At 38.5% G+C, this 24,272-nt stretch overlaps 1 long non-coding RNA gene across 2 annotated transcripts; it reads right to left on the reverse strand.

Annotated features, from left to right (window-relative positions):
- Positions 1–2,086: 2,086 nt before the first annotated feature.
- LOC131521983 (uncharacterized) lies at positions 2,087–23,927 on the reverse strand. 2 transcript variants are annotated; one of them, XR_009266420.1, is made up of 5 exons: positions 23,361–23,927; positions 17,510–22,889; positions 16,827–17,030; positions 16,656–16,677; positions 2,087–2,291 (listed from the first exon to the last, which is right to left on the reverse strand). It is a non-coding gene; the product is annotated as an uncharacterized LOC131521983 (long non-coding RNA). The 2 variants fall into 2 exon arrangements; XR_009266419.1 differs by lacking the exons at positions 2,087–2,291; positions 16,656–16,677 and having other exon boundaries at positions 16,684–17,030.
- Between the last annotated feature and the right edge of the window lie 345 nt (positions 23,928–24,272).

A 24,272-nucleotide genomic window follows, 5' to 3' on the forward strand; every position in this document is an offset into this window, starting at 1 on the left:
AAAAAAAATAAAATAATACAATACAATAATACAAAAATACATTTTTTAAATATCCATGAAATGAAGACACCTTAAAATGAAAAGAAACTGCATTGTGCCATCTCAGGCTATGTCATTTATTATTTTATGACTATTTTTCTACCACATGTTTTGGTATTTTTGTCAATCCTGTTACCAACACAAGTGTTACTAGACACTATAGTTTAATTAGATCTATGTGATAGTTTTCACATGTATGAACAGCATTTTAGTCCCTCTTTTCACTGGGATTGTTTCAAATTTTGAATTTTAAAAAATATTTTTATATTTGTCATTCAGATGACCAAGAACATCCTAATTTTGGAGGGTGACCATGTCAGTTAAGAAAAATACAAAAAAAATATATGTTTACAAGAAAGAAATTAAAAAAGGGGTTTGTCCAAAATAAAATATAGTTGAAGTTACAATGGAAAAACCTGGAATTGTCACGGATCAGTCAGGCCCTTCACTCCACCAATCACAGCGTTCCAGGTCACCCGAATACTAATCACCCACACCTGCACTCAATCACCACAGCCATCAAGGCCGCTACTTAAACCAGCACCACTCACACCATGCCGTCAGATCTCGTTAGTTCCAACGTGGACTCCGACCTCATGACAAGCAAGAGATATCCTTACCTACCATATACTTACCTTGTGATTTATACCTCCTGTTCTCCATCTCCCTGTGTTTTCTTCCTCCTCCAGATCCTCTGTCAACGGTGTTTGAGTGTGAGTTTGTCCTTGTGGATCCCCTCGTCTCGTCCTCCCGCTACTGTGGAAAGAAACAAGTCACGGATTGTCACCACGTAATTTTGGCTAATAATTGAACCAGATCAGTATATTTGAAGTTCTGTGAGGGGACACAGACAAACAGATGGATGCATTATCTAATTACAATACCCTAAAAAAAATGAGATCTCCTAGAAATGTAATGTGCTGCTAAATCAACATTGAACTGACTTAAACTGAAAATTTACTTTACTATTGTCATATAACTATGCTAATAAGTGCAAAACAATATAATGCAATTTAAAATTGTAAAACTGTACAGTAATGTAAACAAATGTGCAGTGTGCCGAAGAATGTGTGTCCTGTCATTCTTGTTACTCTGATCAGTCCTGTGACTATGACGTCAATCCTGTTACTGTCATTAATTTAATAAAAAATTTTAAAAATGATATTTAATATAGCCTTCCAACTACAATAATCATAACTCCCCGAATTTTTTTTAAGTTATATTTTTGGGCTTTTTATGCCTTTATTAGATAGGACAGTAGTAGAGAGCAGACAGGAAAGCATTGGGTGGAGAGAGGGGGCGGGATCGGCAAAGGACCTCGAGACGGGAATCGAACTCGGGTAGGCGTGAGCATAGTTGCGCTATATGTCGGCGCACTAACCACGAGGCTATTGGCGCCGACACTCACTGAATTTTTACCGGATTTTCACACGGTTTGGTTTGTTACAAACAGCAGAGATTTAGTTATGATACAGGACGCTGTCACACATTGAAAAATATGTGCTTTCATGCTAAAATACTTTGTATTATGCTCTTTAACAAAGACATATGGTAGGCTATGGCATATTGATAAATGTATAAATGAATTAATTTTATATTTTAATAAAGAAAAGTTTGATTGTTCATTTGAATTTATTTCTCTCTCTCACTCACACACACACGACCCTTCTGTAACACATATACATACAAGCTCCCATATATACTGTACCAGCTCAGTAAAAAAATTTTAAAAGGCCTGGAAAAGTAAGCGTTATAATTCCAGGTCATTCCAGCATCTTACACCCTTGGTTCTCAATTCTGAATTGGGTTTCTGCAAAGTGCTCCCCGAGTAAGAACTCATCCTCTGAACCAATCCGCCCAAACGAAACAGTTGACGAAGGACACACTGACACATTGTTCTTTTGAGTTTTGTCGAATCACATGCTCTGCTGCTCTGACCACCTTCACTGATGAATCAGGTAATCCCACGCGATCTGGTATTGTTACAGAAGCAGACTGAAACCGGGAGTTAGATGGATCACAAATGTTTATTTTGGATTGAGCAAGGCAATATGGCTTGAAGGTGGTAAGTGTGATGTTCAGTTGTCCAGGTAACTGCTGCTGATATGTTGACGGGAGATCTTTGTCTTGACAGGACAACCTGAATACGGACCAGAGCACACACTTCACACAGGTGGAGGAACAGCCTTCAGGAGCTGATCACTGGAGCAGACAGACTGGGGCACACTGTAGACGCACGGCTGGAGAGAACACTGGAGGCAAGTACACAAGGGGGTAAGTAGCAGGTAAGTCGCTGTGATAGCATAAGGAGTCTACTTCGTATGAACGAGACCAGACAATGAGGTGTTGTGAGGTGTGTGTTTATATGCCGGTGTTGATTCGTGATTAGATGATGTGCAGGTGTGGCTGATTAGAACTCGGGTGAGAGAGTGCATTGTGACTGGCTGGTGACAGAGCCTGGTAGATCCGTAACAGGTATCAATACTGTGCCAGTTATTGCAACCGTAAACTGCACAAAATACGGGCATAGTTGCTCGCTCTCCGTTCACCGGAGTGCTAGCGTAGACTGAGGAGACCCAGCCAATATGGCGGCGACGCTGGATTACCTTCCAGCACGTCATGAGGCGTCTACGTATATTATGTCTATGGGCATACCGCTATCGCTGTAGCTAAGCTGAATAACAAGCATATAACTTAACGGATGAAACGTGAAGACGATATGGTTTATGTGTGTTTTTCCAGGTAATAAATATGAATTATACAGTGGTAATTGACAGCATTAATTACATTACAGAAGCTATAAAATATATGTTCTGCCTTATTCTGTGATAAAAATTGACAAAGTATTTGTACTATATATACTGATTGTACAATCATAACCATAAAATTGTCATTAGTAAAATATTTATCAAAAATATTATAGAAGACAAATTATTGGTTATTGTCCAGCAGTGTATTTTATTTCTTCGCCATTTGAAAGTAAGAGATAATATTTTTTTTGTCCATTATACATATATAAATGTAGTAATAATAATAATTATTATTATTATTATTATTATAATAATATTTAGTTGACATTTCTGTCCCCCTCACTTCTGAAATGATTGCTACTCCCCTGCCCTGTAACATAACTGAATATAAAACTTTAGCTATATGCCGTGTTATCTTTATTTGGGCATGAAATATTTTGTGGCTCCACGTGAATTTTATTTTGTGGGAAAAGGGCCAAAATGGCTCTTTTGACGTTGAAGGTTGCAGACCCCTGTCCTTACACACACTTGAACATAAAATAATCATTCATAAAATTCGAAAAGGTTGAAGCGAATTACAAGGGTGTTCACAGTAGGCTGTGTTTACATTAATCTTGTGTCATAAAATCAATCTGAGCCGAGGTGAAATAATAGACTCAGCCGAACGCACAAGCACTCTTCAGCGCTCTTCTTCATGAACATTTGAATATGTGGATAATAAATAGATTTGGCGATATCACATCTTTTGTAGCATAAAAAAACTGCTGCAGAAAAGCTAGGTGCCATGCAAAATGTAATGTGTAACTGCAACACTCATTTCAAATGTAGTGGAGTAAAGAATACAGATACTCATTCATAAATGTAGTGAAGTAGAGAGTAAAAATTGCTAATGTCTTTGATAAGTACGGTAAGTTACATTTACTCAAGTACTTTACACCTCTGCTACAAAGTGACTGTAAACAAAAGCAAAGGGCAAATATTTATTCCAAAACTCCCATGGGCCAGCTGTGTGCCAAGAGCTTACTCAGATCAGTTGATATTTCCTTAAATATGAGAGAAGACTCATTTACTCACTGAAAGTAAAATATATGACTTTTGTTTCAGACATCTGATAGCTGGTTTGGCTCTGCCATGTTGCTAATGCAGGTAAATGGTGACAGCTTTTTGCATTTTAAAAATAAGTCAGCATTCATTATTACATGCATAAATGTTAAAGAACCCCGCCATATATGTAGACAGCCTTTCATCAACCCACAATGAAAATACATTAGTGCTCAAATGATGTAACATACACTGTTTCACTGTTGTAAATGCACATTTGAGTTAATGCCTGTCATTTTAAAGTGGGTTTACTCCATTACTCCATCATGTAGCCTTATACTATACAGCAGCTTTACAAATTAGGTTTTTTTTTAAAAGAGGACCAGCTTTGATTCATAATCCATTCAGCAAAAGACTAACACAAGAATGAATGGATTTATCATGTATGGTACTAAAATGTAATGCCCAGTTAAATTCGAGAAAAGAATACAAAGGAATCTGCATTCAGAATATAAAAATAAACAGTTCTTGAAAGACGTAAATTTCAACCAATTAATTTTCTTTTTCTTGGTATTTCAGGTACATTTGGCTATTTAAGCCTAATGCTTCTGTAAACTTTGCATTTAGATCCTATTTGCATAATAGATCCTATTATTATTTAATTGATATTGAACATAGTGGGGGGTTTTTTATCCGCATAACATATATTTAACTATATTGCACGAGACAAAATAACAGGCATGGCTTCAGCTCTAAAATGAAAGGTGGGCTATATAGGATTCTCAGGATTGGCTTTACAGGAATAAATTACATTTTAAATAAATTAATGCAGATTATTATATAGATTTATAGTTATGGTAACCTTGTACATTGTCTGAGAACCACACAGAGGCACTCTTGCTATTGCAGTTTGAAGCACCACTTATTCCATGCAACTGAGATCAGTTTGACCACACTTTTTGGTTTGGTTTTGGGGGGTGGGGGTGTTTGCCAGGGTGGGCCAAGCTTGTGAAATTACATGAAATTATTCTGTTCAAAAGCTTACAGATCATTGGTACCCTGACAGTGTATTATTTCCCTTATTCACAGAAAGCACTTTCCTAGAAAATCCTTTACTGGAAAGTAGCATCTTACACATGCTTTTTAATGTGCTTAATTATTCAGTGTAAAGAGAGCTAATGATAGACTTGAGATCAATGCTTCCTGGTACACTGTAAAAAATGACGAAAAACTGTGAAAATGCTACTGTAAAAACCTGTTAAATGGTTAATGGTAAGTTCCCCTAATATATACAGTGAAAAACTGTAATAGACATTTCAGACAATTTTACTGTGAAATACCATTTTTGGAAGTGAAAAAGAATGTAAAATTTACAGGGAGAAACCATAAATTGACGTTCCCAGAATTTCTTTGAAATAACTGTTTCTTTTTAGTTTTTTTCTTATCAGTTATGTTTATTAGGGTTGTATGTTACATCTAATGTTGTTAAATTAATGTTTATTGCATATTTCAGTTTAATGAGTCTCACCATGATGGTGTTTAGTGCTTGTGTGAATGACACTGTGCACCTTCTATACATGTTATTATTTAAAAGCTGCTTGTGATGGGCTTTGGTTCATCATGTGACTTTCTCATCACCACCTGCATTTGGTGGTTATCATTGCATTACAAAGGTACAAAACAGATTTCAGTTTTTGAATAGGTTGGTATATTAACATTATATCAGTTAATGAAATTACGGTATTTAACTGTAAATTTAAGTTAAAACCTAAAATGATGCTACCGTATTTTTTACAGTAGAATTCCGGCAACCACAGCTGCTATTTTTTTACCGTAAATTTTACGGAATTTTTTTTTACAATGTAGATCAGACAGCACTATGACACTAAGGCCTGCCTGTGTGTTTTGGTCCGACTGATGTTCAGTTAGATTACTTTGTAAAGTTCTGTGATATGGACTGAAATTTTGAAGGCAACATCAGCGTCTCAATTAAGAGTCTCAGTATGGCTTTTAGTATAGGCTATATAGTATACTATAGAATAAAGGCCATTGCAGTACAAGACTCAAATTGTAATGAGCAATGTAAAAGAGGAAGGACAATGCTTCAACCATTATTTAGGTAATTTCACAATGACAGATTAAGAGTAATGTAAATAAAATCAACCCAGTTGATACTGTAGCTTTCATTTAAGGACTTATAGCCACATTGATGAAGGAGAGCATTTCAAGTTTTAACTGATGTCAGCTGCATGGAATAAGCAGTGCTACAAACTGCATAGCAAGAGCGCCTCTGTGTGGTTCTCAGACAATGTGCAAGGTGAGCATAACTATAAATTTATAGTAATCTATATGGATGTATTTAAAATGTAATTTATGTTATGACAAAGCTGAACAGAGGAGTTTCTGTGATGTTTTTGAATTGTGTGATTACCATTATGCAGAAGAGTTTTGCCTAGGCTGTGGGCATTTAAAAATTAAAATAGTATAATTTCATATAAATATAATTTAAACAAATAATAGAACTTCCATAAAAGTAATTAATAAAATAATTTGGTTCTACATTAGAAAATGTATTTTGACAAATGATAAGTTAAACATACTAGAATACAGTAATTTGAGTTAAACCAACTAAATTGTGTGTAAAATCTTTCAAATGTTTTAAATGTGTATGTACAGCTGTTCAACTGAAATGATTCATACTCTTGGTAAATATGGTCATAGAAGTCTGTGAAAATAAATCTGCATCGTTACTGCTTTTGATACTTTATTTTTAAAATTTACAAATATCTAACCTTTCACTGGAGAGTGAGAATTTAAAATGGGGAATCGCATTATGAATTTTTTTATTTTTTTTATCTAATACACATTGGCCACAATTAATCATATACTTTTTGCTACTTCTTTTTGCCAAGATAACAGCTATGAGCCTGTAATGTCGAATGAATTTAGAGAACACCTAACAAGAGATCAGAGACCATTCCTTCACACAGAATCTCTCCAGATTGTTCAGATTCACAGCTCCATGTCGATGCTTCTCCTTTTCAGTTCGCCCCACTCATTTTCTATAGGATTCAGGTCAAGGAAATGGGATGGCCATGGCAGAAGCTTGGTTTTGTGCTTAGCGAGTCGTTTTTTGGTTCGATGTTGATGTTTGTTTTTGGATCATTTTCCTGTTGGAAGATCCAACCGTGGCCCCATTATTAGATTAGATTTTTTAGACCAGTCAGATTTTGATTTTATTTTTTATCTTTTGGTATTTGATCAAATCCATGATGCCATCTATCTGAACAGGATGCAGGATCTCCAGCAGAAAAATAGGCCCACAACATTAAAGATACAGCAGTATATTTAATTGTACACATGGGGGACTTTTCATCCCCGAGTGCACCAAACCTATATTGAGTGTTTGCTGCTAAAAAGCTAATCTGACCATAGACTACTTTTTTTTTTTTTTTTTGGCTTTCTGACCCCAAGACTTAAATATTTTCTCCAGCTGTGATACTTGGAGAGTCTTTGGCCACTCAAATTATTCTCCTCCTTTTGCTTTAAGACAAAATTGACACACACCCTCTTCCGGGCAGATCTGAAATATTTTCTGTCAATTAGAAATTCTCCATTATTGCCCCTAAATGGCAGAAATGAAAATTTTCAATGTTTTTGCTCTTTTTACAGCCACTTTCTAATTTCTAATTCATGTTAAAGGAATTTGGCCTTTGTGTATTCCTGCAAAAAGAGAGGAAGTCTTGGCTGGATAAGAACATGCTTCTAGGGGTAACAATAATTGTGGCTACACTGTAAAAAGCGATCAGTTGACCTTACTTAAAAAAACTGAGGAAACCCGTTGCCTTGAAATTATTAAGTAAAGGAAATTCATGCATAATTAAAAGAAAAAAGTTAAGTGAACCTGACAATTCTGAGTTACATTAACAAATAAACTAAAGAAAATGTGTTGTGGTCACTTTTTATTTTAAGTTAGACTAACAAATTCATTAAATTGTGATTACTTAAAAGTGTGAATCTACTTACGAACACGTTAATCTGAGTTCTGTCTACTTACCGTATTGTCCCGAATATAAGACGAACCTGATTATAAGACGATCCCCCTTTTTCCGTTTGTTTTTTTTTCTCTCTCTCTGTAAAACACATTTATTCTTAAATTATTTTCATATTGCACATTTTTCCAATTCTAATTTTTGTTTTGAAAATATGGTAAATACTGGTAAAATGTACCAACAATGACATTGGAAAATTTTGATATACCATTGAAATAACAGGTAGCCCTTCTGAATTATATAACAATTAGGCTATCCAACTCATAGTAGCCTACCAAAATGTTATTATCAGTAGACGTGAAATCTTATTGTAGTCTTCAAATCTGGGTACTGTCTTATGTTTTAAAATCACTTACAGAGGAAGTTTGGTCCCATCAGGCTAACATGACAGTCACGATCATGCTGCTGTAAGCTTTTCTTTTTCATTTGTTTTCATTCGCGATCTTTACAACACACATTACATTACATATTTCATGGCACACTCGTTTTATGCGTTTTTGGCGCCACCTATTGTTGTGGGTGTATTATTGACATGTCAAAGTCTAGACCCTGAATATAAGACGAATGCGTTTTTTCAGATGTATTTCCAAGGAAAAAACATCGTCTTATATTCGGGTCAATACGGTAATAGATATTGAATGGATCTTTGAACTTATTTGCATGTTTTTGTTTTGTTTTTGTCTTTTTATCCTCATTCCAAATGATCAGGAAAAGAGGAAATCAACAGTAAAACAGGAGAAAGTAATTAATTATTACTATATTACTGTGCCATAGTAAAATACATGTGCCTATTTTTTTGATAACTCAAAAGACTCAAAAGAATTTGGGTAGGAAAAGGTGCACAAGCAACAGGGATGACTGCAAGCTTGAGAATACTGTCAAGCAAAGCTGATTCAAACACTTGTGAGAGCTTCACAAGGAGTGAACTGAAGCTGGAGTCAGTGCATCAAAAGTCACCACGCTCAGACGTCTTCAGGAAAAGGGCTACCAAGCCACTTCTGAACCAAAAATGTCAAAAGCGTCTTACCTGGGCTGTGGAGAAAAAGAACTGGACTGTTGCTCAGTGGTCCAAACAGGGTTCCCGCGGGTCCTTAAAGTCTTAAAAGGTCTTAAATTTACTTTATCAAATTTAAGGTCATAAAAAGTCTTAAATTGTCTTAATTATGATTTCAAGAGGTCTTAAATTTGGGTACAGACCAGAATCGCGATACAGCTTAATGTGACGATTAAACTTCAAAAGGCTATAGAGTCTGGGAATGTGTCGTCACAGCAGCAATGCATTCTGGGAATTTAGGTCACGGGAGCTACAGCGGAGACTGAGTGGTAGTGAATGTAGACTTTTTATATTATTTAATGTTTATATTATTCTACTTAAGATCGCGTTGCAGTGGTTAAGGCTTACTGTATCATCAATTGTCATATCCCTTTGCACGGCCGGTGTGAAAAACGTGCTTTCTCCGCGTTATAATGCCGAAAAAGCAGAGGTTTTACCTGCAGACATTGATGATAAGGGCTATGGCAATTGATCATTCCAACGCGATCTAAGTTGAATCATAAACATTAAATATGTCTACATTCACTACGGAACTCAGATGAAAATTAAACCGAAACTCGTATGGTAAACATCTAAAATAAAATGTGGCTTTATAATTCAATCAATCAATCAATCAAACTTTTATTACAGACTCAAGGTCCAGATTTAAAAAAGACAGTAGACAACATATACAACCCATAGCATCTACCACAAACATAAAGAGTTACAGAATACAACAATACCAGTGTCTCCACAACTTTGACTGATACCGTGTAGTACTAAGTACTAATTCATCTCTGTAGATTTAATATATTATAGATACAGTGATTTGCATTAAACTGTAAGCCCTCACACCACTAATAGAAGGAAATCATATATGGAAATGTTATTTGCGGCAGCTCGTTAATACCAGGCCACTTTTTGTACGGATTAAGTTTCCTTCATTTATTTGATCGCTCGCATCGTTGTTCGGCATCCTAGTAGGTGTCTTCAACTTGGTTCGGTCAAGTCAATGTATTTATTTGCATAGCATCCACAATACACATCGTTTCAAAGCAGCTTCAAGTTCTGTTGCCTCTATAATGACTTAACTCTTAACACTGAGCAGTTTTACCGGGCAATATGACGATATAACAATGATCCACTGTTTGAGATCTAGCTGTTACAAAACCCTTACAAAATTAGCCATGGTTTTGCTACTCTAACCATAGTTTATCCGTGGTATTTAATAAGATTGTGGTTATAGGAATGGTAATACATACACCAAAAATACGGTCGCTACACATTTACTATAGTAAAACCATGGTCAATTGTAGTAAGTGTTTTAGCAGTTAGCATATATCATTACCACTGTAGTGAAGGAGACTGAATAGCAGAGGTGGGGGACTCGAGTCACATGACTTGACTCGAGTCTGACTTAAGTCGCAAATTTAAGGACTTGACTTGCTTGACTAAATTAAGAAAATGACTCGACTTGACTTGGACTTGAGATCCAGTGACTTGAGACTTGACTTGACTTGACCTTCATGACTCGGCAGGATTTGACTTTATAACAACTCTAATTGTTATTATGAATCATTGAGACATAATTTGGTCAACAAAACGCAAGCCACTGAACCAGCGGCAGAAGTGATCCGAGTCTGCGCAGTTCATGACACTGCACGAGCACAGGAACACAGCGCGCCAAATACACAGAGCAAGAGAATCTCCCGAGATGTTTGGATTAACACTTCGAAACTGTATGCATTTGCAAAGCCAGGACGTTACCACTTCATAAAGGAAAGGTATGTAAACGTGTTCGTTAGTTGAAAACTACAGTGTTTTATCGATTAGTGATATTTCTCTTGAACCCAAAATCCAAGACGTTGTCAAAATGGCCCTAGTATGAGTTTTTATATTTATAACTTACGATATTTAGTAATATTTTCAGCGCGGCTGCCAACAGTTCCGTTGAGTCCACAGCTAAGTTAGAGTCACGCGCGTCTCTAAGCAACACACTGAATACTGAACGAATCCAGGGATTTGAACGAATCGGTTGAGTGATTCAGTGGCCCATTCTTGCTTGTTCATGAACGAATCAACTGTTTTGAATGAATCGGTTCAGTGAACACTTCTGTGATAAAGCTGTGATTTGCCACCACTTACTGGTGACATTAATGTCATAGAGTTGGTCTAACAGTTAATTTCATATTTCTATATTAAATTTTTTTAAATTAATTATTTTTCCAACAGAACAAACAGAAAACAAAAACGAAACAAAAACAAAAAAAAAGCTTAGGCAGACCTTAAATGCACAGCTGTCAATTTAGTTCTTATTAAGATAAAATCAAAGAAATGGATAAGCTACAGGAGAAGATACATAAACATTAACAGCAATAGGCTTCTTGTTTTGAGCCATGATTACAATAGTTTTCAAGAACAATGTAGGCAATCATGCAAAGTGAAAGAAACAGTCCAAATAGGGTGTCTATATCCGATGAAAATTTTGGGTCCATTTTATTTCTGATATAAGGGGTGATTTGTAGTCAACATATTATTTAAAATTGAATAGCATGTTTTGTTACACACTGAAATTATTTAGCGTGCTCCCAGACTGAATCCCAGTTTTCACTGGAGATATTTAGTGCGAAATAATTTTCAAACATCTATTATCTTTGTCTCCTAGGATGGTCAAACTCAATATAACATAAATATGAGATACATATTTGTATCTTGTACTTTTATAAATTTTTTCTCAATTACAGACTTATCGGTATACAAAGTAGTATTTTGCCTATTTTAAAAATGTTATATTTAAAACATTATTATTTAAAATGTATAATTAAAAAAGTAAATTTCTGAGGAAAAATGAATAAGGTCATGTGGCAAAAATATATTTGTTCCTGTTTGATACTGTGACTTGACTTGACCCTTATCAGGACTCGACTTGACTTGCTTGAGGTGAGCCACTGACTTAACTTGACTTGCTTGATTTGTTTGTACTGTGACTTGAGACTTGCTTGAGACTTGATGGTAGGGACTTGGGACTTGCCTGAGACTTGAACATGTGTGACTTGCCCCCACCTCTGCTGAATAGTAATGAATATTTGCAGCCTCTCAGACAAACAACAGAGCGATTTTTTTTTATTTAAAGAGATTTACATATTAGTCCGTTCTATTCTAAGTGTATGTAAGATGTTTTTCAAAAAATATGAATGTAAAACGGTCGGCTTTTTCTGTGGTGATTTGCATTTGTTTACTTTGTGTGCTCCTGAGCGTGACCTAAAACATGGCGGAATCCGACGCGGCGTGACGTAGGTTCCCAAGCTCTATAAATAAAATATGAGCGCTGCACGTTTCAAAGTCCGGTGCTGCGCTGCTTTGTGTTCTGGCGTTACCGAGGAAACCGTTCGAAAGCGCCTCCTGCTGGCAGAGAATGAATCTGCATGTTCAATAGGGCTGTTGTTGTGAGTAGCCGGAGGCTGTAGTTTCAGAACTGGATTTCTAGGACCCTATAGTTTTTTTGTTTGTTTTTTAATTATTTTATTTATTTATTTTTTGCATGTATGTATTGTGTCAGGTCTTCCAGCCAGTTCTATCAAACCTTTTCAATTAATCCAGCACGTGGCAGCAAGATTAATTTTTAATGAGCCAAAAAGAATGTAAGAGAGAATGAAGAATGTCACACCTCTCTCTATTCTAATTCTATTCTTTAAAAAAAATAAAAATAAAAAATAAAAACTAACACTAGCTTTTCTAATCTTTTTGTATTCGGTTTTCTTTTTATTTATTATACAATTAACAAAAGCAAAAAAGGCCTCTAACACTAGCTTGCTCTATTCTTTTTCTATTCTATGCTTTCGTTTTATTTATTATATAATTTTTAAAAAATCTCTTGCTACATGTACTGTGTTAGGCTAAATGAGACTTGTTATAGCACTTGCATATCATTGCTCTTTTGTTGATTTTGATTGCTTCCATTGTCCTCATTTATAAGTCGCTTTGGATAAAAGCATCTGCTAAATGACTGAATATTAGTGGCTCATACTATTTTATAGCACTTGGTATTCAATTCTGTAATTATTATTTTTAAGAAATTATGTAGTTATTTAATTGTATACACTTGAAATATTTAACCGAATTCATTTCAATATTCAATATATTCTGGTTTAAAATTCAGTTTTCTTGGAAAGAAGACTTGTGTCTGTGCGAGACTTCAGTTAATTAGCTGCAGCACTTCACGTCTGATGTGCTGTTTGTTTGCATCTGTTTGTTTGATGTTTGAATCAGGTCTCCTCTGTTGGAATAGATGGTGCTGTCCCAAAAAAATAGGGTCCTATGCAGTCCTAGAACTGCAGCCTCCAGTATTGCAGGAACATTGGGTTGTTTTTGTTCAGACAAAATGTAAATGTGTAACTGGTGGTAAATGTGAATGTGAACTGGTGGAGCGATAAGGAGATAATTCATTATAAAAATTTGTTATTTAATTAATATGTGACCCTGGACCACAAAACCAGTCTTAAGTGTCAATTGTTCAAAATCTGAAAAAAATGATGAGCTTTCCATTGATGTATGGTTTGTTAGGATCGGACAACATTTGGCCGAGATACAACTATTTGAAAATCTGGAAACTGAGGGTTCAAAAAAATCGAAATATTGAGAAAATCGCCTTTGAAGTTGTCCAAATGAAGTTCTTAGCAATGCATATTACTAATCAAAAATTTACTTTTTATATATTTACAGTAGGAAATTTACAAAATATCTTCATGGAACATGATCTTTACTTAATATAATAAATAAAAAAATAGATTTTTGACATAAAAGAAAAATCAATCATTTTGACCCATACAATGCATTGTTGGCTATTGCTACAAATATACCCCAGCGACTTAAGACTGGTTTTGTGGTCCAGGGTCACATATAATAATTTATTGATAATTGTTTAAATTAATATAATTAATACTTTTGACTCATCCATTTTCTTAAAAAAATGGTTTAAAGGCTGAAATGTGAAGTGTATAATTTTATAAAACTTTTTGTTTCGTGAAAACTTCTATCTGAACTGTAAATCATGCTTTTTACATTAATTTTACAGTTTACCATAGACATTGCCCTACCCTGCTCATATGGTATTAATTTTATTTGTGCAGGTCTTAAAAAAGGTCTTAAAAAGTCTTAAATTTGAGCTTAAAAATCCTGCAGCAACCCTGTCCAAAGTCCACTTTTCAGATGAAAGTAATTTTTGCATTTCATTTGGAAATCAAGGTCCCAGAGTCTGGAGGAAGAGTGGGCTGCCATGTCATCTGCTGGTGTTGGTCCACTGTATTTTCTTAAGTCCAGAGTCAACGCAGCCAACAACCAGGAAATTTTAGAGCACTTCATGCTTCCTTCTGCTGACAAGCTTTATGGAGATGCTGATTTCATTTTCCAGCAGGACTTGGCACCTGCCCACACTGCCAAAGGTACCACAAGCTGGTTCAATGACCATGGTGTTACTGTGCTTGATTGGCCAGCAAACTCGCCTGACCTGAACCCCATAGACAATCTATGGGGTATTGTCAAGAGGAAGATGAGAGACACCAGACCCAACAATGCAGATGAGCTGAAGGCCACTGTCAAAGAAACCTGGGCTTCCATACCACCTCAGCAGTGCCACAAACTGATCACCTCCATGCCACGAATTGAGGCAGTAATTAAAGCAAAAGGAGCCCCTACCAAGTATTGAGTACATATACAGTAAATTAACATACTTTCCAGAAGGCCAACAATTCACTAAAAATGTTTTTTTCATTGGTCTTATGAAGTATTCTAATTTGTTGAGATAGTGAATTGGTGGGTTTTTGTTAAATGTGAGCCTAAATCATCACAATTAAACGAACCAAAGACTTAAACTACTTCAGTCTGTGTGCATTGAATTTATTTAATACACAAGTTTCACAATTTGAGTTGAATTACTGAAATAAATGAACTTTTCCACGACATTCTAATTTATTGAGATGCACCTGTAGTTGATACAGTATCAACTCCCCATCAGTAGTTCTATACTGCCACCTGCTGGCGCAGTCGTGATAACTAGAAAATAACTTTTATGTCATGTCGAGATCACGAGAAAACAAGGGGGAAAAAAATGCATGGCCGCTTAGAACTTCCATAGTAATAGAGAGCGCATCACCTCAAGATCTTTTACTGTTTGCACTCCGATGCACATAAACAAACAGACAGTGCAAATCTGCAAGTATTTACCTATTTGCCACCTATATCTTATTCCTATCTTATAATAGAGCACCTGCCTCAAGATCTCTCAGTCTGTTTACACTCCAATTGATGCATGTAACAAAACAGAAAATGCTGCTACTCCTGCTCTGCCTGCCCTAGATGAATCTTCACACCAACGATCTAGGCGCAGCTGTCACAGAACATGCCACAGCCAAAGTGAATTAATATTAAAAATCATGTGCATCAATCGAAGTGTCGAGTGGCTGTACACAGTGAGAGATCTTGAGACTTGCATAACGCTTTGGTGCCACGGGACATGTGCTCCATAATGGATTATAACTGTTAAAATATGAAATAATATATAGGCTATATAGGTGGAAAATGGGTAAATAAATATAGATTGGCACGTTTTTTTTTTTTCTTTTCAAAATATTGAGCCAGGTGTAGAAAGGAATAAAATGTACTGTAATAAGTATTTGTAATGTGCATCTTTCTTATTTTTAATCTTTATTGTTAATAAATATATATTAATAAGAAATGTGATTTGCATATGGGTATAATTTAGTTCAGTGATGTTGTAGCCTAATCCTTTGTATTTTCTACATTTGTAAGAAACCATAAGTGTAGAATTGCACTGTCTGTATACTCATTTGCGTCAATCAGAGTGAGAGAAGCAGTGAGAGATGTTGAGACAGGTGTAAAGCTTTTCGTTAATAGTGAATATTGACCTATTGTGTGGACCGTTGTGGCTCCTGCTGTTAGCAGGGGATAATCGCTGCATTTGGGGTAAAAAAGACAGAATTATGTATTGTGCCAAGAAGGTTGTCTGTTCGTTCACACAGGCATGAACTGATTGACAGCTGCTTTTAGCGGAGCCTTCACCGATTACCTCCATTAATCAAAGCATTCAGCACAGTCGTCTATGAGCGACATCACTTCCCAATACAAACACGCCCCCTAGTATAGTCCCACCCCTCACAATGATTGACAGCTTTCCGTGTAGACGTCGGAAATTCAAATGCAAAAGGAATTGCGATTTCATTTGAGTTTTGGCAGGTTACATGCGCGACGCAGAGAAAGTGAAAAGGCAAATGTGGTAATTAATGTTGCAATTTAAATATGACAGGCTCATAACTCGTAAGACATGGGAAATACAATTGCAAAAGGACTTTGCCTTTTCATTTGAAATGTGGCAGTCACTGTGCGTTCGCGAAAGCGAAAATGCAAACGGTAATGCAAGATTTTGCATTTGGATTATGTCCCAATGTATGCGCTCACATGTGGAAAACGCAATTGAAAATACAATTTGCAATTGCTTTTGAAAATAGTCCGGAAAATCATTCCATACGTTTCAGTGTGCCTTTTTAAATTGCAAACGCCTTTCACAGGCTAGCATGAGCATCCGGGATCCACGACAAAGCCTATTTTACTACAAGAACAAATACTTCACACAGATAAAGTTTTGAAAATATTAAATATATTTTTGTAAAGTTGCGTGTTTTAGTGACCAATTTAAACAACTAAAAGGGATAAACATAAATTTACCTCAGACAGCATCTTGAACCACCTCACGCGCAAATACACCAACAGGGATAGCCCATGTAAAATAATAGAGGGGAATTTGAAAACTTTTTAACACAGACCAATATAAATATAGTGGGAAATGTAACATTACATGGACAAAACGACGAATAAATGTACATTTATAATGCTTACCTCTGGCTTAGCTCCTGTGAGGTAGACTAGTGTGGGTGCTGGTGGAAATTTAGCAGACACAAGACGAAGTACACTTTAATGGTTTGAAGCTTGTAGAGGGTTACGGTCTTTGAATTTGGTTGAGTGAATGATCGTAGTATAGATAGCAGTGAGTATGACAGAGTAGTACAACCCAGTTTGGAGTGTAGCTTAGTATGAGTGGTTCTAAACAAACAGAAATAACAATACCCAATTAGTAATGAAATATGAACTTACTCTGTTACTTATACATAATATATATACTTAAACATAATAGCCATATAGCATAGTAGCAAATTAGCGATATAACGATCGATTCAGATATGTACAGGTTAGTTTAGCCCTTGTGAAAATGGCATCACGTTCTCTGACACGTGAGTTCAGAAGAACCGATAAATATGGCTTAAGTAGCACAAACAACACAACACAAACAATTATTCAGTAAATAATAATATACACACCTACTCAAAGTTTACAACATTATACACCAATATCGCTATTTAACCGTCTCTCTTATGCATTTACTAGCGCCGTATATGGATGATGCAATACACAGCGCGTGTGGCGCACATACACGATTATAATTAGCAACTATCGATAACACTAACTTATGCCTTCAAAATACAGCAACTTAAAGATAATGAATAACGTGAACAATCACTCACTTGTATATGAACGCACTCAGCAGAAAACAACAACAACTTGAACTATAGCGAAGAATGTCCGTGCTCTGAACTGCGTCCTGTTAATACTGTTAAAGGGATTGTTAAAGGGAAATGCTGATTCATCAGCGCAATACCTCTTAAAGTCACAAGGTGGCATTAATGTCTCTATACATAGCTGGCCTTTTCTACAGCCACCCCCTCATTTGCTGTGTAAATGTGTAATTCAGAAAAGGCACTACGGTAAGGGATCAAGTAAGGGGGTAGCACTAAAGGGTACTCAATCTGGTAAAGCAGGGAGGCTGATGAGCCGGGTGACGGGACGAAGATAGGTCTTCTTCTTGACTTCCACTTCAGCAGTCCGGGCTCTCCCATCTTCTCCAGGAAGAACTTTTGTTACTTGTCCAACTGGCCATAGAGCTCGGGGTAATTGATGATCGACAATCATGACAACTGTGCCTGGCTGTATGTTCTCTGCCTCTCTGTGCCACTTCTGCCGGACTTGCAGTTCTGGGAGATAGTTACGGAGGAAACGTCTCCAGAACTGGTCTGCTAGAAGCTGACTGTGTCTCCATCTCCGTTTGCTCAGCATCTCTGATTCAGGGTATATTACTTGCGGCAAGGATGAGTCAGGCCGCCCCATGAGCAGCATGTTGGGAGTGACTGGGTCAGGGTCCGCTACGTCTGAGGACGTATAGCCGAATGGCTTTGAATTGAGAATGCCTTCAATCTCAACAAGCACAGTACGCAGCACTTCCTCTGTCACAATTTGATCCCCTATAGTAGAACAGAGAACTAATTTCAGGGATCTTATCTCTCTTTCCCAACAGCCTCCAAAGTGCGAAGCGCCTGGGGGGTTGAACTTAAAGCTAATCTGGTGACTGGCTAATTGCTTCTGGAGGGAAGGATGGAGCACAGCGAAATCTTCTTGTAGTGTTCTCTCACCACCTCTGAAGTTTGTACCTTGGTCAGAGATGATCTCGAATGGCTTGCCTCTGCGGGAGATGAATCTTCGGAGGGCCATTTAGAATGAATCTGTGTCCATCTGATAGAGCAGGTCCAGGTATACAGCTCTCGTTGTCAGACACTTAAATATGATACCCCATCTTTTCTCATGTCTGCGCCCAATCTTGATGAGGTAAGGGCCGAAGCAGTCCACTCCAGTGGAGTAGAAGGCTGGTTGAAGTAAGCGCAGTCTTGAAGGAGGTAAGTCGGCCATCCTGGGAATACTGGGCTGGCCTCTCCACTGTTTACAGCCTAAGCAGGTTCTTTGGTGCTGCCGAATAGCTTGTCGGCCTCTCAATATCCAGTACTTACGTCGTACTTCAGCAAACACCCTCTCTGCTCCTGGATGGTGTAGAATTTAATCTACGTCCTGGATCATGAGTCTGCTTAGGGGATGCTTAGGGTCAAGAACTATAGGGTGAATGGCGGATTCGTCTAGCTGCTCTGTTCGTCTGAGACGACCACCAACTCTGATGAGGTGGGTAATGATGTCATACTCTGGGGCAAGGCACAAGAGACGACTACTCATTGGTAGAGGTTTACCGGACTTAAGATGAGCCATCTCGACTGGGAAACTTTGGATTTGTGCTTGATGAAGGAGGGCTAGTTCAGCTTCTCTATAATCCTCAGCTGTTAGCACTTCCGTAGGGGTAGCCACCCCGTGCAAGGCTCTAGCTGTAGCTGCTAGTAGTTCCTTATAAGACCCAAACTGATTGCAATCAGGCAAGGCTGGGTTGTTGACAGGAACTGTAAGTCCACAGAATGTGACCTGTTTCAGCTCTGAATCTTCAGTTGGTAGCTGTAGGACCACTGATCTGTGGGTAGGTGAAAGAATGATGGGCCAAGACGCCATCTGCTTGCATTGGATAACTCGGCCAACGTCTTGCCCCTAGTGATGTTATCAGCAGGATTAGACTTGGAATCAACATAACGCCAATCCTGGGGGTCTGTTAACTCCTGTATCTCTGCTACTCTTGTTCTGACGAAGATGCATGCTGGTGCCCTGGCTTCTTCTTGGGAACAGAAACTCTGGAGGAAGTTGTCCACATAGAAGTACTTCTCTATACTTTCTCGGACATCTTCGCCTGGCTGACTATGGTCGATGACATGCTTTTGGAGGGCAAAAGTTGCGCAGCAAGGGCTGCATGTTGTCCCAAACGGGAGAACTTGCCACTCGTAAACTTGGGGAGACTGATCTATGTTGAGGTCCCGCCAGAGGAATCTTAGTAGTGGGCGGTCCTCTGGTAGCAGTCGCACCTGATGGAACATGCCTCAAATATCACTACTCAACGCAACAGTGTGTTCACGGAATCTCAGGAGGACAGACATCAGAGAAGGACTCAGCGTGGGACCAGGGAGAAGCAACTTGTTGAGATTTTTCCCTCCATGTTGGAATGAACAGTTGAAGACAACTCTGTTCTTGCCGTTATGTTGCGTCATATGGTGGGGAATGTACCACAACTCCTCAGTTTGATCCACTTGTTCGGGAGGTATTACTTGTGCGTATCCTGCCTCCTTCAACTTGTTCATCTCCACCTGGTAGGCTGCTGCTTGTGCTGGATCTCTGGCTAATCGCCTCTCAATTCCACACAGAAAAGGCAAAGTGGTATCTGGGGAAGCTCGCAGGAGAGGCATATCTTTTACTCATAATAAGGGTGTGGCATATCTGGCTACTCCGTCTACTGTAACTCTAGTAGTCTTGGATTCGAGCAGTGAAAAGGCTTCTTGATCTTGCTTTGAGCGTGTAATGAGCTTCTCACTGCGGTACGGGAGCACGTCTAGTTGCCAAAATTTCTCAACTTGTCTGTACAGGTCGGTATACGAGCTTGAAGTAGCTGTAAAGAGACACTGCTGGCTGGGAAAGCGATGCTTGATCTCTTGAGTGGGACCTTGCAGGGTCCAACCGAGTCTGGTCTTGATGGCAGCAGGACCGTTAGGCGGGCCTAGACGAACTGGCTTTACTGAGGTAATGAGGTGAGGGTAATCTGATCCTATAAGGAGGAGTGGTTGGACGGATTCAACAGATGGCAACTGTAGACCTTGCAGATGGCTATACTTGCGTTGTAACTCATCTACTGGATACGTATGCTCAGCTAATCCCAGTGTCTCTGCTGTAAAGGCTTGACGAATCCTGAATGAAGTCTTGGGTTGGGATGCTGGTGACACTGTGAAGGTTACTGAAGCACCATGCAGGATGTGAAGGTCTTGTCTAACTGTACGTAGAACAAGCTCTTCGGGTCGACCAGTCAATCCGAGCTGCTGGGCCGCTGAATGAAGGAGGATGGTGCGTTCTGATCCGTCGTCCAAAGCACTGACTGCCATTTCTCAGGAGTACCTTGCAGATCTTTAGTAAGACACGCCGACTATCAGTGGGCCGATCTAGGTACAGTGTCTCTGTAGTCGTGTTCACCAAGCAACTCTCTGAAGGTCCGACCTTAGGTGTCTCAGGCGTCTTCACAACGGATCGATAGTTAACGTCATGGAGGATGTACAAGTGGCAGCGATTACAACTCTTGCAGGGTGTCTTGAGGTTACACTGTGCAGCTTGATGGGCTCTTCCACAACGCCAACATCTCTTGTGTGATTGTATCCAATACACTTTCTGATCTCTGTTAAGACTCTGGAAACTGGCACACCCATTCAAGTAGTGGTCTTGAGCATCACAATATGGGCAGAATATCTTCCTGTCTCTGGGTTTAGGGTCGGGTGCTTTACCTGGTATGTCACTGCTGTGTTTCTCTGTACCAAGGAAGATACTTGTGGCCTTCGTTGGCTGTCTCGTGTCTCTCTGATGTCCCCTCTTGTCTATGGGCATTGGCTTACTCATTGGAGGATAGAACCTGGTACTGTCTTCTTGAACTTGCAACTCAAATTCTAACCACGCTGAGAGATCCAGCAAGGTAGGGATGGGAACTCGTTGGGGATGGACAGACCGTCTAAAACTAGTCTGCAGATCATGTGGAAGCTTACACAACAGTCTTGATACATGGGAACCGCACTCTAACTCCATGTAACCTTTATTCCCCAGTCGCTGAAGCATACTAACTAGAGAGCGAACTTTCAGTGCAAACATCCGGAAAGCTCTCACATCCCCTTTGTCTGATGTTCAGACCATCCATAAGTTCAGCTATTCTCTGAAGGGCCAACTGGTGAGGCTGTCCGTACTGTTGGTTAAGCGCCTCCATAGTATCTGAGAAAGGGCATAATGAGTTACAATAGGAGTCTGCAATCAACAGGGCTTCCTCCAACTTCAGGTGATCGACGAGAATCTGGTATTTAAATCTCTCTGTAGCGTCTGCTGGCAGAATGTTCTCCAAAGCGATGCGCAGACGGGAGAACTCTCTTGGATCTGGCTTCACAAAGAGGAACACGTAACTGGGTCGAGCTGTAGCCACTTCTACGATCATCAACTCTGTCATAAGATCTATGGGGGAAGGACTGATGCTGTGAGGGTCGGGCAGGAGTTGGCGGTGATATCATCTCCAGCTGCCTAGCCTCTGTTCTAAATCATGCAGGCGATCTTGTCTCAATGACTCTGCTACACTTTCAGTCGGTCTCTGGGGTAGCTTGGATCTAGGCAGAGAGATGGGCCTGGCATCTGTAGTGGTAGGAGAAGTAGTGACCCGAGGCTGAGGAACAGGGGAAGATGTAATCTGTGGATGATGACTAGACCGATCACTCACTGCAAGTAGGCTCAACTGAGTTTCCAGGGCCTCATTCTTCTCCTTCAGTCTCATTATCTGCTCATAGGAATGACGTTGCAGTTCCTCAGTCTCTTTCCGCAACTGCTGGAACTCTGCTAGAACTTCTGACGACAGCTCAGGAAAGGGTGACGTATGTGCTCGCTGTTGTTCATACTTTCTACTGGGACTCCACTCTATCAGCGGCTGTCTTGGCTGCATACTTGTTTCACACTCAGGGAAGGTGTCGGTGAGCTTGGGTGCAGTCGCTCCTTGCAATTCTGAATCATCACTCGTCCCTGAGGAAGTATCTACTCTCTGTCTAGACTGTAACCTCTGTTGATGATCAGTGAGCTCGAAATCTGACAAGTAACTAGGGAGCCGCACCACTCGTTTGGGTCTGACTGCGGGCTCAGGAAGGTCAGGTATAGGATCTGGATCACTCTGATGCATCATTCTTATGACAGCTCTTCAATTCCGGCTCGAAGGACCATTTGTGAGGTAGACTAGTGTGGGTGCTGGTGGAAATTTAGCAGACACAAGTCGTCCGGTCAGAGACGAAGTACACTTTAATGGTTTGAAGCTTGTAGAGGGTTACAGTCTTTGAATTTGGTTGAGTGAATGATCGTAGTACAGATAGCAGTGAGTATGACAGAGTAGTACAACCCAGTTTGGAGTGTAGCTTAGTATGAGTGGTTCTAAACAAACAGAAATAACAATACCCAATTAGTAATGAAATATGAACTTACTCTGTTACTTATACATAATATATATATACTTAAACATAATAGCCATATAGCATAGTAGCAAATTAGCGATATAACGATCGATTCAGGTATGTACAGGTTAGTTTAGCACTTGTGAAAATGGCATCACGTTCTCTGACACGTGAGTTCAGAAGAACCGATAAATATGGCTTAAGTAGCACAAACAACCTCACTTATTCAGTAAATAATAATATACACCTACTCAAAGTTTACAACATTATACACCAATATCGCTATTTAACCGTCTCTCTTATGCATTTACTAGCGCCGTATATGGATGATGTAATACACAGCGCGTGTGGCGCACATACACGATTATAATTAGCAACTATCGATAACACTAACTTATGCCTTCAAAATACAGCAACTTAAAGATAATGAATAATGTGAACAATCACTCACTTGTATATGAACGCACTCAGCAGAAAACAACAACAGCTTGAACTATAGCGAAGAATGTCCGTGCTCTGAACTGCATCCTGTTAATACTGTTAAAGGGATTGTTAAAGGGAAATGCTGATTCATCAGCGCAATACCTCTTAAAGTCACAAGGTGGCATTAATGTCTCTATACATAGCTGGCCTTTTCTACAGCTCCCATCCGTCCGTCAAACTGCGTCAGGTTGTGAATGCCTCTCCCATCCTCTGAAGATTTATAAAGTGTCCTCTACGTAGAATAAAACCAATTACATACAGAATGCATCGCGGCGGTATTATCTTCAGTCTTTAGTAATATACAGAATTAATATCTTCAGTCTTCGCGGTTGCTTGCGCCATCATGTTTAACTTACGGGCCTTCAGAATGAGAGAAGTTAAATTCGCGGCTAATTTAAAAGGGTTTATTTTGCTTCAATTGCCACCTGACAACACTTTAAGCATTACCAGTACAGTGTTTTGCTTACATATTTATAGACTGTGGAAGTAAATAACTTACTGCAGTTTGACAATATAAAAAAAAGAGCACGCAAAAGTCTTCTGAAAATGCCCGCGGTGGCACAAGTACTCGCGCTCGCAGGCGTCTGACTGTCGGAAGCACCGGCAAACCCGCCAAAATAAAAGCCTGCTGATTTTAAGTTTGAAAATGATGAAAATTCATATTTAAAAAATTAAAGTAAATATTAGCATTTTATTTTTAAGTTTACTATATAATTATTGTATATGTATTTAATGCTCACTTTTTATTTTAAAATATTTAAAGTTATGTATAGTAGTATTATCACACTTTATGTTGTTTATTATTTTATTTTAAAAACTAAGTAAATAAAGTGCAATAATATCTCTATTATTTATTTATTTTATAGTTATATTTATAAAT

The sequence above is a fragment of the Onychostoma macrolepis genome, chromosome 16 (assembly GCF_012432095.1).
Source record: "Onychostoma macrolepis isolate SWU-2019 chromosome 16, ASM1243209v1, whole genome shotgun sequence".
Taxonomy (NCBI): domain Eukaryota; kingdom Metazoa; phylum Chordata; class Actinopteri; order Cypriniformes; family Cyprinidae; genus Onychostoma; species Onychostoma macrolepis.